Source organism: Tyto alba, unplaced genomic scaffold (genome assembly GCF_018691265.1).
Source record: "Tyto alba isolate M040663 unplaced genomic scaffold, T.alba_DEE_v4.0 Super-Scaffold_23, whole genome shotgun sequence".
NCBI lineage: Eukaryota > Metazoa > Chordata > Aves > Strigiformes > Tytonidae > Tyto > Tyto alba.
Window position 1 is genome coordinate 4449024 of NW_024881297.1, and position 14643 is coordinate 4463666.

At 40.6% G+C, this 14643-nt stretch overlaps 1 protein-coding gene across 5 annotated transcripts in view; it reads right to left on the reverse strand.

The window, feature by feature from the left end:
• Positions 1–14643, reverse strand: part of RASSF6 (Ras association domain family member 6) — a 91243-nt gene that overhangs the window by 21415 nt on the left and 55185 nt on the right. For 2 of the 5 annotated variants that reach the window (XM_033007878.2, XM_033007890.2), the window contains exons 2-5: positions 9364–9466; positions 6004–6081; positions 5169–5263; positions 2063–2137 (exon numbers count right to left, since the gene is read on the reverse strand). The gene's annotated coding sequence lies outside the window, so the exon portion shown is untranslated. Of the gene's footprint in view, positions 1–2062; positions 2138–4457; positions 4553–5168; positions 5264–6003; positions 6156–9363; positions 9467–14643 lie in introns of those variants that run through there. The other 3 variants (XM_033007884.2, XM_033007908.2, XM_033007919.2) reach the window with 3 other exon arrangements.

Here is a 14643-nt window from a genome sequence, read left to right on the forward strand (position 1 = left end):
GCTTGAACTACTGCTGCAAATGGCCTATTTCTGATCTCTCTGAGTCACACCCAGTTACCTGCTAAGTACTTTGCAGAGACTGGTCAGTGCAGACTAGGAATAGGTATCACAGGCTGGGGGGAGAGACCTCTTTAGGGCCACATAGCAGGCATTAGAATGCTTCCGTTCCTTCCGTAAGAAAGTAAATAGTCAATGCACAGGAATATTATTTTTTCATCTTTCATAATAAACATAGTTTATATGCACTGGAAATCTAAGACAAGTTACAACTTGGTTATACTATTTCACCCCTTAAATGAAAGGGTAACCATGATTTCTTTAGAACAGGCAGGGAATGTGATGATCCTCGAGTCTTTAAAGGCTGTGTTACATTTCTGGCTCCTTGCATGATTAATATTCAAATAATTTTAAGTTAATAAGTAATTGGAAATTCAAGTTCAGCTGTTTAATAACTTGACCTCAAATCATTAACAGACTACTAAAGGTAGAAAAAAAAAATCTCAAAAGGGAAAAACTAAGAGATTCCTTTTCTATTTTTGCAGTACACAAGCATAATAAACAGGCTGGTGCTGGCAAGATCATACATGCATGCTGGACTTCAGTAGAAGTGTTTTGATAAACACAACAGGATATGCATGAGCACACAGTAGATTTCTCTGCTTTATAACAAGAAGGCAAATCCCTGATACTATTTGCAAACAACTCTTTCTGGACAATTTCAGATGATTAACTCCAAACACAGTGATCAATTCCAAATGATCAATTCTTTCCTTTATAATTACAAACACTACCAGGAGGACTACACTGACAACGGCAACAAATAAAGGAATTTAAAACAACTGGATTTACCCTGCAAAGGGCCTCCTATTCTTTACCAAGATAACTTTCTGTCATCACACCAAGGTGCCAGCAGTAATACTTGTGTGCCAGGACATGTTTTGCAGCCACCACTAATAAATATGGAACATGGGAACCAGAAAACAAATTATTAGCTCAGATAATGAAATATGCAATGGACATATACACTACAATGCCTTATAATCAATCACGGGTCATCATCCCTCACACACAACAACTTGTGAATTGGGGGGGGAGAGGAGGCACAAGTCCTTAAAGAATAGAAAAGAAGCAAAGCTAATGTTTGCAGCAGCATATCTGCTAAAGGCTATGGGTTTTGATGACCCATTTGATGACCTGGAACTTCTCAGGCACTGACCTTTGCCTGTGTGGAAAGCAGTTTGCAGATATCACTGTATTTACTGTCATGAGCCACTGTGTTAGAGGAGCAGGTCTTACCTAAGCACCTGAAACACCATTAGTCATGCATCATGGCTTAGCATTATACACCCATTAAGTCACTCATTTGATATTATAGAACTTCATAAAGCCATACAAGGATTTTCATTGCCTGGAGCTACAAAATAGTATAAAGGGCAGAAGCAGAGGAAACTGCCCTGTCCCAGTCATACAACTCCTCACTCCCATTAGCACTCAGTAAGGAGCAAAATCACAACCTCACCACACCCAGCCACTTTACACAGTATTTACAATCCCTAACTCCCCCACACTCAAGTTTTCTAAATTCCATATTTCATAAAATCCAAAACTTTACATAAACCATCACTTCCTCAGATTTCCTTCTACATGTCACTCTATACCTGTGTTCTTCTATCTTCAAAATACAAAACCCCTAGTTTACATTTGCTTTTGAAAAACACAGTCAAGACTTATCACGCTCCCCTCCCCCCAAAAATCATCCTCTATCCTTCCTCTTCTTCACAATATAGGATCCTTTTTGCCCAGATCATTCACTCCTCTGTAATGATCAATTGAGGGTCATGTGACTGTAGCATCTGACCACAATTTCTTTTATTACTTCTTTCTTAAGGCAGCTGAGTCACAATGAGGACTGTCTCCTATTTTCTATTCCTTTTAAAAATACCAGTCCAGTACTCTCCACAATCAAATGGTCATACTAGATCTAAACTAGAGTTTTGGGGAAGCTCCAAAACCTAATTCTGACTTGAAGCTATTACCGTAATTTCTGTGAAGACATACCCACCCGCTGCAGTGTGAGTTGCCCTTTCAAAACCACCAATTTTCTTCTGTTGCTTCTACAGTTGCCTTTAGATTGCATCTGAAAGGGAAGATTTTATTTGCAAAGTTGTATGACCGTTTGAGAGAGGACAATTATTGTGCACAAATTTTCCTTATTCTCCTCATCATAGGAAGTCCCAAATCATAAAGAAAACTTCAGCAATAACTCTAATTCCAATATATTTTGCATCATAGACATACATATACAAGTCTATTATTTTCTCCACAAACTCACTGAAAAAACAGAAAATGTCTTGGCTCCACTGAAGATCAGTTCTAGAGTCACATTACAAACACACGAACCTCATACAAAAAAGTCTACCAGTAATCAGTCTGAGTTTAATTTCTAATGAACACAATGCAAATCAGACATTGTTTTCTTGTCTTTGCTGCAGTACATGGCACTGTGTAATAACATCATTAAGTATCTTGAGCATATGGTTGGCAGCACTGTCCTAAGCCCCGTTGAACGTGCCTGTGTGTTACTGAATTCCAAGGGATCCGGAAGGCTGTTTACTGTCATGCTGTTGGTGTTCACTACCCTACCAGTCAGACTTTCAAAAATACTGTATTTTTTTTCCCCTCAGAATTTCATCTTCTGAAAATTTACCCAGTTCCAGATCCTGAGATGCTCTGAGCACACACAAGTCTCTGACAAATTTCAGAGAAGAGTTTGGCTGCAATTTTTTTTTGTGTATAAACTGCAAGATATATTTGAAAAAAAAAGTCTGAAGTAAACAGCACTTCCATTAAAGGTTCCTTCCAACCCCAACCATTCTATGATTATACTACTACATTAAGATAAATATTCAGCAATTGATGCTGAGTCATAATTATGAAGCAAAACCCTCTTAATGTTAAATTAGCTTAAGGCTAGGCTGGATATGGGCTAAAGAGCACTCATGTAAACACCTTGTCTGTGTAAACACTTTAATGGTTAAAAAAAGTAGCCCAGATTTTCTAGATACAATTCTCTTCACACTTGCCAATAGAAAGTATGATTTTTTCACACAGTACTCTGCTTTGGGACACCAAATGGATGTCACTTTAAGAAAGAATTATAACCTATGCTAGCCAGTGTTGCTAGAATTTACAGACTTCAAGAAAATGGTAAGGACAAGAGAGGATGTGGAAATTGGAGATTATAAAGCAATTTTAGTAAAGAATGTGTGATACAAACCATGTGACATCTGTGCCATATTTTACATTAATTTACTGGATGAAGTTTCTTAATGGCATAGAATGATGAAACTCCATCAATACTGAAGAAAAATAACCTTTTAGTGTACATAGCGTCATTAGGGGACCTGGGAGACTGAACCACAAGTCACCTAGCAAGAGGTCAGCTCCTATCACGTGTTCTCATGTCAGGTGCTCAGATAAACAGTACGAAGAGCACACTCACACTGACACCACCTCATTTGTTCTAGCATCCATTCTAGAAGAAAATCAGAATTCCTTAAAGAGCCATTACACACCAGAGCTTCTCCTCTACAGATGAGGACATGGTTTGTCACTGTAGCAAAGCACACTGAAATGAGTTTCAGTTACCCTTACATGTGTGACTCTTCGTGCACTAGAAGTGTTCAGGTTGAAAAGGAATAGCATGAGAAACAGTACTCTCATTTTTGCACTGTGATCCTGAAGTGAGGGATCAGAAGCTGGTGGGCATGGGGTGAATGCATGGCAATTGCAGCCCGCCTCTGTGCCTGAGCAGCCCACTCTCCTTCACTCGCTGTTGCTGCGCAGGGCAGACATTCTTTACGTTACGTCCTGGTAGCTCTGTGTGGCAAACAGTTCTTCATTGTATGCCGCTAAGCACAAATAACTTGATTATACATTAAACTGCTGGGAAGCTAGCATAAAATCAACAGCATCTGAGACTTAAAAAGGTACCCATAATGAATATTGACTGCGTAAGCAAGTAACATCCCTGCAGTGCATCATAAAAAATTGTTTAGAGAGAAAATTGACTTTTCAATTTTTGCACTGCATTAGATATCTAATCAGACAGTAGAACAGACACTCTATAACCATCTGTGACATTTACTTATTAATTTGCTCTTGAAAATCTCACATGAGTAAAGGAGAAAGTGCAAACCGAAACAGATTGGGCTGACTCACTGAGGTTCTGCCTTGCGTTTGGTGAAGAGACCTCCGTGACTCCTCAGTTCTCTCTAATGAAGCTCACCCTCTGACACTGAAACACTCCTCAACTTTGCTCACTCTTCTTGCTGAAAGTCACTGGATCACTTCTGTCTTTCCATGATGCTGCTTTTCTATTACAATAACAAATAACTCCCGTGGGCATTCAGTTCTCTAGCATATTTTACCAAGAGTAAATACATTTATATACTTACTGTGTCATATTCATATTCTTCTCCTGAGCTCCTGATTGTATGGATCATATTTTTCTTCTCATTCAGATATCCAAGGCCCAAACTCTATGAGTAGGGTCACAGACCGCAGTGAGCACTGCGTGCTATGGGTGGCAGTTATGTGTCAGCTTGATGGCAGAGGCGGTGGCATTTCAGTGGTGCTGGATGAAACAATAGCATCTCTAACTTTGAAGGGCTAAATCTTCTCTCACTGCTTGGCTAACACATTTACAACCTACGCTAGGCTACATGGGAATTAACAAGGCTAAATTTTGATCTCATCATTGAGGACATCTGAATGTCTTTGTGGTCTAGAGCACTTTGGAAAAACAGAGCCAGATGAGAATGGAGGCATATGGAACACAGTGGTGTAGAAGATAACTATCTGATTTGGACTGTGAGCTCTGCCTGTTCCTGTGTAAGGCAACATAAACAAGTCAATAGCTGTTTAGGAGATGCTGAAATTCTGGAAAGATTCTTTCCAGAAGAGTTGTTCAGAGGGTGTTTCAGTTTGGAATTTGATCCATCTAAAACTGTCATTCTCAGCCCTGCGGGTGATACCTTGCTTCTAGCCAGTACACACGTCCTTACAAGTGAAGAATCTGAACAAGCTGCCCACTGGAAATGCAAATGCAGCCTCTGCAACAGCGGTGTCCCAGCTTCTACAATGCATGCCACACAAGGGAAACGTACCATGTTTGCAGGAGGCAATCCTCACCACAGGAAACCGTGGGCTGCTGGGTGACAGAGGCAGTCTCCAACAAGAAGATGATCAATCTGTTAAAAAGCTGTAGAGAAATAGGAGTGTCCTTGGGACATTCTATAGAGTCATAGAATCCTATAAAACCTAAAATAGTTTGGGTTGGAAATATTCAAGGCCAGGTTGCACGGGGCTTTGAGCAACTTGGTCTAGTGGAAGGTATCCCTGCCCGTGGCAGGGGGGTTGGAAGTAGACAGGCTTTAAGGTCGCTTCCAACCCAAACCATCCTGTGATTCTCTGACTGCCAGTTGGATGGTATGCTTGCCCAGATCTGTGTGGAAAGCACAGGTTCTAACAGATGCAGGAATGGAAGCAATTTCAGGCCTGAAATTTTATGCAAAAGTTATTGCAGCAATGGTAACTGTACCTTAGCAGTAAATGTCTGGCTATTACGGGAGGCATACGGACAGGGTGCTGAGTGCTGCTCTCCCAGCGCACCTGGTATCTGCACAGATCATCTTTGGCCCCTGGGCCTTTCTGTACCAGTCAGCTCAGTAGCACTGCATGAGCTGGCACTGAATTTTCAAGCCTTAATTTATGGCAATACATTTCACAATTTCAGAAACCTTTGTGAAAAACTAAGGCATATCTAGTGAAATGCCCTGAAATCAAAGACTCACAGATCAACAAACATTTTTACAAGATTGTTGTGAATGCTCAAGCCTAGCATTACTCTCTTGACATATAACAACACAAATTAAATAACAATGTTTTTCAAAGAGGGACAGTCCTTTGTCTCTGCTGTTCACAGACAGCTGCCTTTGTTACCTGAAATTTCATCAGAGGTGACATTCTTCTGGGGTTGAATCCTTCTGCTTCCTCTTCCTCCCAGAAATGAGCAAGGCCCTGCCAGGTGCAGAAGATGTTTCTTTCCCAGAATAACACACTTCATACAGCAATGACACATGAGTAACTCCATGCTGCAAAATGAAAAGTAACCTCTCTTTCAGTGTCTCTGCTCAGAGGGCACCAATTCACTTTAATGATCCTGATTTGCCTCACCTGGAACTTCCCCAGTTGGGCCCACGACCTTATTTAAGCTCAGCCCAGAGAGGTTGCTCTCTTTTTGAGCTGTGCTGGAGGAATATTCTTTTCTGTCTCAGTGGCAGGCACATCTGTTCTTGGCTGTGGACCTTATTGATCCTGATTTGTGGAATGGATTGCTTTCTTGTCACTTTAGACTTGGCGGGTGATCACTGGATGATCTGTTTGTGATTTGAGGATTGATTTCTTAGTTTTATTATGGTCCTGTTTGATTGCTACAGCCTTGCCTGGTACTTGGATTCTGGGTTCCATGTGGCTACACTCTCTGGTTCTGCTCAGCTTGCTTTGTTACGGTACCAGAGGAGATTTTCCGCAGGTAACATGATGGAGGGGTGTGCTGAGCTGCTGCCAGGGAAGTAGTGGGGTAGGGTGCCTGCAAGGGCTACCTGGGCTTGTGCTGCACAGCCTGAAGCCTGACACAGTGAGCTTGCACTGGCCCCTGCTGGCTTCTGCAGCAAAATGTGCCCCAGAAAGTCCTGTCTCCTCTCTACTCCGCCACCCCGGGGTCTGGGGCTGCTCCCTGGCGCACCTTATGGTAACGCCAGGGAGCAGCCATAACACAGACCTGGACAAAGATCTTCACTGAAATTGGCTTTGCTTGCTTTTCTCACTTTACTACAAAAAGCAAATACAAGGGCAAATATAGTTAAGAAGGACTGAGCTAAGACACTCAGATCTTCATATTTTATGTTTGTATCCAGGATTTATGGCCCACTTGCACATGTCACTGCAACATTTACATTTTACAAGCTGCCAGGGCCTCTGCTGAGTACAAATAATTTTAGTCATATGCTGTTAAAATATTTGCAGGAGTGGAGTTATTTTTTAAATTAATGCAGTATATGTTCAAACACTGATGTTTAGAAATAAAACTTATTAACTTTAAATCTCTTGTGAAATGTATAATTTTATACTTGATTTATTAGCTGAAAGAAAACCCAATCACTTCTTGGATTTTATCAGAAGTTCCTGTGAATGTAAAAATGTCTGTCAACTCTCACTTAGCTTGGCTATCCTGATCTCTTTCTATAGCTCTCTTTTCTACTAAGTCTGTTTCCAGATAACTTGTTATTGCAAGCCTTTCCTGGTACATAACTTGAGTAAATGCTCTTGCCTTTACAAGTTTGATGGAAAGATGATATACTAATAAAAGTTACTTCATATGCCAACCACTTATCTTACACTGGCCTTGTTCCTTTGTACTTCACCTTTTTGTGACTGTTTAGACCACAAATTCTTGTGACTACACATTTGTTAGCCTTTCTCCTGGTCTCAAAAGAACTGGAAAAAAAAATCACTATTCCAATATAAACACTAATACTAAGAACGATATCTAACTGAACTCAGCAACACTGTAATATAGGAAAACAAGGATGAACTCTGGAGTAGTGCCTGCCCTGTAACTCTAAAACAATTGGGGTGCAGTGGAGTGGAAGTACCACAAGGTGGTGTAGTCCAAAAGATGCATCTATTTCTCTGACAATTATTTTTGAGAAAAGCCTGTATTTGACTTGGTAAAGCTGAACTAAACCGACTCTCCCAGGGGTGAAGGTAGTGTCAGGGCTGTCAGGGTTTATGTATCAGACTTGGAACTTGTGAAAATGCTCTACTGACTCGGGACTGCAGAAAAAATTGTTACGTTTATGTTGGAAAGCTGTTATAAGGGCCCATGTAATTAAACAGTGATAAGGAGGCTATTAGAATGGAGAGTGGCTTCCAAGGTTTAAGGAATAGTCAAATGGAGAACACATGAAGGGAATCCTGACTCTAGCGTGCTATATGTGGAGATAAAACTTATCAGGTGCCAAACCTCTCATTTATACTTATATATACATATACAAATACATATATTTGGTATCAGACTATAAAATAGCCTGGTTCTAAAGCTAAGTCTTTTAAAAGTCTGGAAAACTACAGCTCAGTAAGTTGATGCCTTTACCAGGAAAATTAGTAGAAAACAGAATGAAGAATATAGTCAGTGAAGAGAGGCCTATGCCTGAAATAGCGGGGAAGGGTTAACAGCTTTTACTGTGGCTCGGGACCTGCTCTGATGCCTGCAGGCAGGGGAGACCCAGGTGGTAAGGATACTCTGGCTCCATGGAATAAATCAACTATGTCTGCCCCCAAAGGCTCCTTAAAAAAGGAGAGGAGAAAGGACTCATGTAGAAGAATAAAAGGTTAGAAACAGAAGTAAGGACTAAATAATGGTCATTTTTATTATGGGAGAGAGGTGGTCTGAGTCCCACAGAGCTGCTTTAGAACCCATGCCGTTTGACATGAAGTAAATCAGGAAGGTGAAAACTTCAATCTTAAAGAGCTGAGTTATGTACAAAGAGGAAACAGTTCTCCTTTTCCTCTAAAATTCTTCACATACAATATTAGTACAGCATGTATCAATCAAATTTCCCATCGCTGACCTTTTGATCATATCTCATAATACTAATAGTGATTACAGCTAGGGATAAGTATGGGGAACCACTTCAGTGACAACACAGCAGTAGCTTCCACATGAGAGCAAAACTTATTTGTATGTAAGTAATGATCAGGTGTAGTGAACTCGATGTGCATGAAAAGTGCAGGGCTACAAACACAGATTTCAGATTTGGTGTTGAACTTTTAATATCATTAAGAGCAAGTTCTGAAGGCCGACGAGAGGCTGCTGTGTCAGACCTGGCTTTCAGGTGGAAGTGTGGACCTGCCTGGGCTGAAGCAGTCCCCAGGAGGGCTACCCACGTTCCTCTTGCTGCAGAAGGGCCTGTGCTCACTGCAACATCAGCACTGGGAACTGCTTACTCTGCTTAACTGGAGGCAGTGGGGAATGAGCCTCAGCGTGGGTGCCTGGCAGAAGGATGTTTCATGCATAGGTACTGCTGCCTTACCAGTCTTTTATATACCTTCTGGCTAAAAGGTACATGGGGAAAAGCTTGACTTCCTAATTAGACTGCCTTAAAAAGCACTATAATTACATTTTATTGTGCTGCATTTTACTGTGGTGACCCGGGGCAGAAAAGGAGGAGGGAATGGATACATCTATCTTTCATACAATCTCCACAGTACACCAGTAGCCATACTGAATAACCATACTTAGCGTTTCCGGACCAAAAGGGTGCCCATGCTGGGTCTGAGGCTGAGTGATCAGATGGGAAACAGAAAATGAGTCTTTCCTCATGGATATCAGTAGATCTTCCTGAACAAGAAATAAGAACAGAAAAAGGGCGTGAGACATTTGGTTTTGGTTATAAGCTCTACAGTGGTTCAATGACAGAAAAACTGAAATGGTACGGTAGTCTTTTGCTTGCTTCAACTTGTTAGTGAAGCACTTGCAAAGAGAAATCCCAATATTCTTATCAAAGCCAAATATTATTAAAGGAAAAAATCTGGACCAAAAATGCTAAGTCCTGGACAAAACAAGAAATGGATACAGCCACTCTAACCCATTCTGTCATAAGTGCAAGAGGCTGTTTCTGCCATTGTTGTGAATAGGAAAATAACTTTTCTTTTACCTTTCAGGTTAACAAATTTCTAGACTGCCAAGAGGCAAAACATTCTATCCTATCAAACACTTAAATCACATAAATAGCACTGAGCTCTGATCTGCTGCACCTGTCAGCAGCTAAAATGATTGAGATACCAGTGTGCTCCAGTTCTTAAGAGCCATGCCAGCACTGGATCACCTGCAGGAAGTATAAATGTTATTTTTCATCCTGGCTGATGCTAAATGGACAGCAAATAAAATCTTTATGTGAAAGATAGGGACTGATACTGGGGTATTGCTACAAGAGGATTCAGCTGAGAGGACTTCCCCTGGGATGAGACCCTCCCTGTCTAATATATCAGACACTGATTTCACTGAGGCTGCTGAATGGCACATATCATTAATAAACGGAAGCTTCTTATCAGTTATGGCCCATATGGATAATCTGAGAATTTCCAGGCGTAGGCTGACATGCTCATAAACAACACAGCAAAACACTACAAGCACAAACTCCAAAATCGACTTGACAATACAATGCAGCACTTGTGTTCAAAAGAGAAGGCTCAGTTAGCCAGTCAACAGCTTGCTATTTCCTGGGTGGTTTGTGTACACATGCAGTAACTTGTTGCTGCAGGTTACTTTCAATTTGGGATCATAAATTATTCTGTTTCACATAAAGTAAAATATGAGTACCTCTTTGTCATCAGTTCTGAAAATCACTTGGGCATTAGTTTATTCTATTCCTGTTCAGAGGAATATACAAGAACATAATTTTAGTCCATGTTTGAACACTGCATTAAGGCAGAACCTTAAAAAACATTGGAAAGCTTTTAAGCATGCAGCTCAAAATGTATATGAGAGGCAAGCATTTTATTTTAGGTTTTATTCTACATTTCTCATGCATTTCACTGACAACACTACTGGCGTTAACAATGTGCCCTGCTAATGTATTATTTGTATCTTGTTCAAAAAGAAATACCAGACCAAAATGTGGGGGAAAGCACTTAATTTCATTGTGCATGATGTCAGGGGTAATACTTCTTCATTCTTTTTTTCTGATGCAACAGTAAAAGCAATTTCCCTAGAAAAAAAAAAATGTGCAGTGCCTGTTAATAGTAATAAGCTGCCCCCATATAACACCTCTCACTTGGGAATATAAACAAATTTAGTCTAAAACTTCATCACCAGTGACAGTAGTAGTAATATTAAAAACCCAAGGAATGATGAAATCCATGGACAAGGGTTTTTTCCAAATGATGATGTGCTTTTGGGTAGCTATATTGGGATTCAAATATACCTGGCTTACAAAAAGAACTGAAGATACACTCTGAAAATCATGCTGCTTTCAAGCTTTCAGCAAAACCAAAGGCCAGGAAACACAACACTGGCAAATTTTGCTGCTGCTGACGAGGGACATGAGATCAAGCCCAGAGCAAGCACATGTGATTTAAAATCCCTTCAGTATCTGGCACTGAACAGGTAACCTCACACAGTATAGTAGGGAAGGACTGTTTACACTTAGAGGTATGCATTGGAGACAGTTACAAAAAAAAGAGATATGTCTCTAAAGCTCAGTTGTCATTCGAAGAGTGAAGGCAATGAGATTCAGAAAGGGCTTTACTGCTGTGCAATAACTGGAAGGAAAACCTCTGTATATTTCCTTTGTTGTTCAGAAATTATTTAGACTGAGTTTTACTTCTGTTCAGAAGATTTGGGTAAGGTTGAGGAAGAAATCAAACATTCAGAAAGGTCACAGATGGTCTCATAAGCTGAAACTTCAACTTCTGCAGTGTGTAGCTGAATGAAGAAAGGCTGCTGACTCTTCCTGAGTTTTGTTCCTTCAGTATTTCCAGCCTAACTCTTTAATGACTGTGCTGAACTCCTCTAGCACAACAAGCAGGTGAAAAAAGTATTTCCAGCATTAGGGATCTCACGGCAACAGAGGTTGCCTGCTGTGAGGGCCCAGAGTGCACCATTTGGCCTTGACGAGTCTCACCTAGAGCCTCCCCAAACACTCCATCACCCATGGGCCCAGAAGCCCCTTTAGGCTCTGGCATTTTCACTCTTTTGAACTACATTGGAGGAGCAGTTGTCTCTGGTTCAGCCTCAGCCTCGGGTTTGCCTGGCCATGGGCTGCATTGATCCAGACCCCTGACCTATCACTTGAGTTTCTGGCTTGACCTCGGATTGCCTCATTGCCCTGAACTTGCCTGGTGGATGGTGGCTGAACCTGGCTGTGATTTCTGGGCCCCCCTGGCTGGCCCAGCTGGGATAGTGTGGGAGGGAGCCCGGGCAGAGAGGCCTCTGCCCCGCCTGCTGGGATATGGTGCTTGGCTCCCAGTCCATCAGGGAGCCACTGGTCCTTGCTGGGCCCTGATACCCACTGGCTCTTAACTTACCCACTTGCTATAAACTTCAGCACTGACTCTGTTTCTGGGGTTTTTTTAGTGTTTGCTGGTTGCTATCTTGCTCAAGATATAAAAAAAATCACATTGATATTAATTGGGAATAAGTTTAGAAATATTTAAATGTTGGGATGCAAGTAATAGCAGGGAATATGTTTTGCTTTGCAATCTGTGTTTAAATAAAGATGCTTTCAAAGGGATGCTGTGAATTTATTTCTGGTGTAAGTAACAATATTCTCAGTTGGTACCCTCCTATAACATCCCCTTCTTACTGGTTTTTACTCATACAATGCTTCATCTTAGGCTTTTTCAAATAAAATATTTCCATGGAATCTAATGGGCATTAAATGATCAGATGCAAATTATATTCACATATTCACCTGTTTCACACCTGAAATAGAACCATTTAACCTCTGAATTGAAGAGACTTGTGAACTATGTACATGTGCAAGGAATTTGATGTTGTAGAAATGGCAGAGGTGGTGGGACTTATGCCTTTGATGCCTAGATGCCTGAAGCTTGTACTGCACCACATACCAGAAGAAAATCTTTGTAGTGTTTTTCACTTAAGTGATCTTGTTAAGGCATATGAGATGGGGGAAAAATAAATCAGATTACACAAGTGGAAAGCATGATAGGGAAATCACCTCAGTGACTTCAGTGGGGTGAATATTCCCAACAATGCAATCCCCAACAATATATTAGGTTAAGTAATGCAAAAGAGAAATAAATAATGCAAATCCTGCATTAGAAGTGTGGCCTGCGTCAGCTCCTGGCAGGAAGTTCAGCTTTCAGCTAGTGTCTCTCACTGGCATTACTGTGAAAACAAACCAGGTTGCATTGAAAACCAGTGTGTCACCTGTAGATGAATTTCCTGGCTCTAAGGTGTGGAGCAAAACTATAATCCAACTCAAGTGCTTTTTTCTGTGTCAGTTTTTTTTGTTTATGAAATGTGATGAGAGTGAAATATATTGCTTGAATCCTTCCCAGAGGATTATAAGGTAGATTTATTTCAGAAAGGAAGAAAGCAAGCCTTTGTTTTTCTAAGTTACAGATTCTGTTTTCATTTTAAGAGATTAAAGTTCATAAAGTCTTAAAAATAAGCTCATACCTATAATTTGCATCTTTTCATGCAAAATACACAGAATGAAGGTGATGTTTCTTTCAGAGGTCTTCTAGATCCATACTTTAAAGTATACTTGGTAACTCACAAATTATATTTTTGCAAAAAGAAAACCCAGTTTCACTTACATTGTCTGAGGTCTGTACTCTTTGTATCTAAGAACTGTGCCAATACTTTATTTATTCATGTAACCTATGTCAATCCTCTGCTGTTTTTATAGTGTATATATTCTTTAATAAAATAATAATATTAATCATTCACTTCTTAGGGCCTTTAAACTAACTTTCCTCCATGCTGTATACTTTAGAGTGTTTCTTTTTCTGAACCTCTAGAAAAGAGTCACAGTAACTCAAACACATCTCCTGGGAGACAGGCAGCTTCAATCTATGCAGCTGTGTACTTTATAAAAGAGGAGAAGTCAGGCACAAAGAAATAAAACTTAAATCTTCAGAGGTAATTAATTGGCTCTGGAATGACCTTTGAGGATGACAGCCTCATCTTGGATGAGATCTTTGCAGATCCTGGCCTAATCGACTACCCCAGAGTCACAAAACTGCACCAAAGCCAAGAGCTGGACTGAAATCTCCAAGGCTCCAGCATAACACTTTAGGCATGTGAATGTCTTTTCTCTGAGTTTATCAATCTTCCCCATCATGTACATGCAATAAACCTAATTCACTTGATGATTTTGTCCTGGGTTGTCCTTATATTTTTCTTTCACAAGGGCCTCACCTTAAGCTGAAAATTCCTAATGGGCCCATGCTTTCACCTGTGAACTTCTAAAGTAAGACAGTGAATTTGTCTTGATTACTGCTCTTGCAAATATTCATCAACTTCAGTTGCAGTTAGAACTTCAACAGCAGTTACAAATGTGAAAATCAGGCCACTTATTTAAGTATTCACATGCAGATTCAAGGCTACAACTTTCAATATCAAAGGCCTGATATGCAAATATGCTGTTAACTTGCCTGCAGAATGTTAACATCCCATTTCAGATTAACATTCGCTAGAAAATATGCACATCTATGTTACCTTCTCACAAAGTGTTTTCATATCCTTGGGGTGAGCCTTAGACCCCTAGACAAAATTTCTGTATTCAAGTACCAGGAATGGAAGCTTCAGATCCAGATTCTGATCTTAGCTTTGTGATTCAGGCCTCTCTGTGGTTGCTTGGGACAAAAGCAAGTATCTGCAGGTTGCTCAAGAGCTCTGAAGGGTGTGGAAATGGTCCCTGTGATTTCAGCAACGGGGCAGCATGCAGATCACCTTGGGGGCTGAGTCACCCCTACTGTTACTCAGTTTTGCTGGGGCAGTGTGCAAAAGCTTGGCTTCAGATAAGTATACCATTATTCTAGATACTC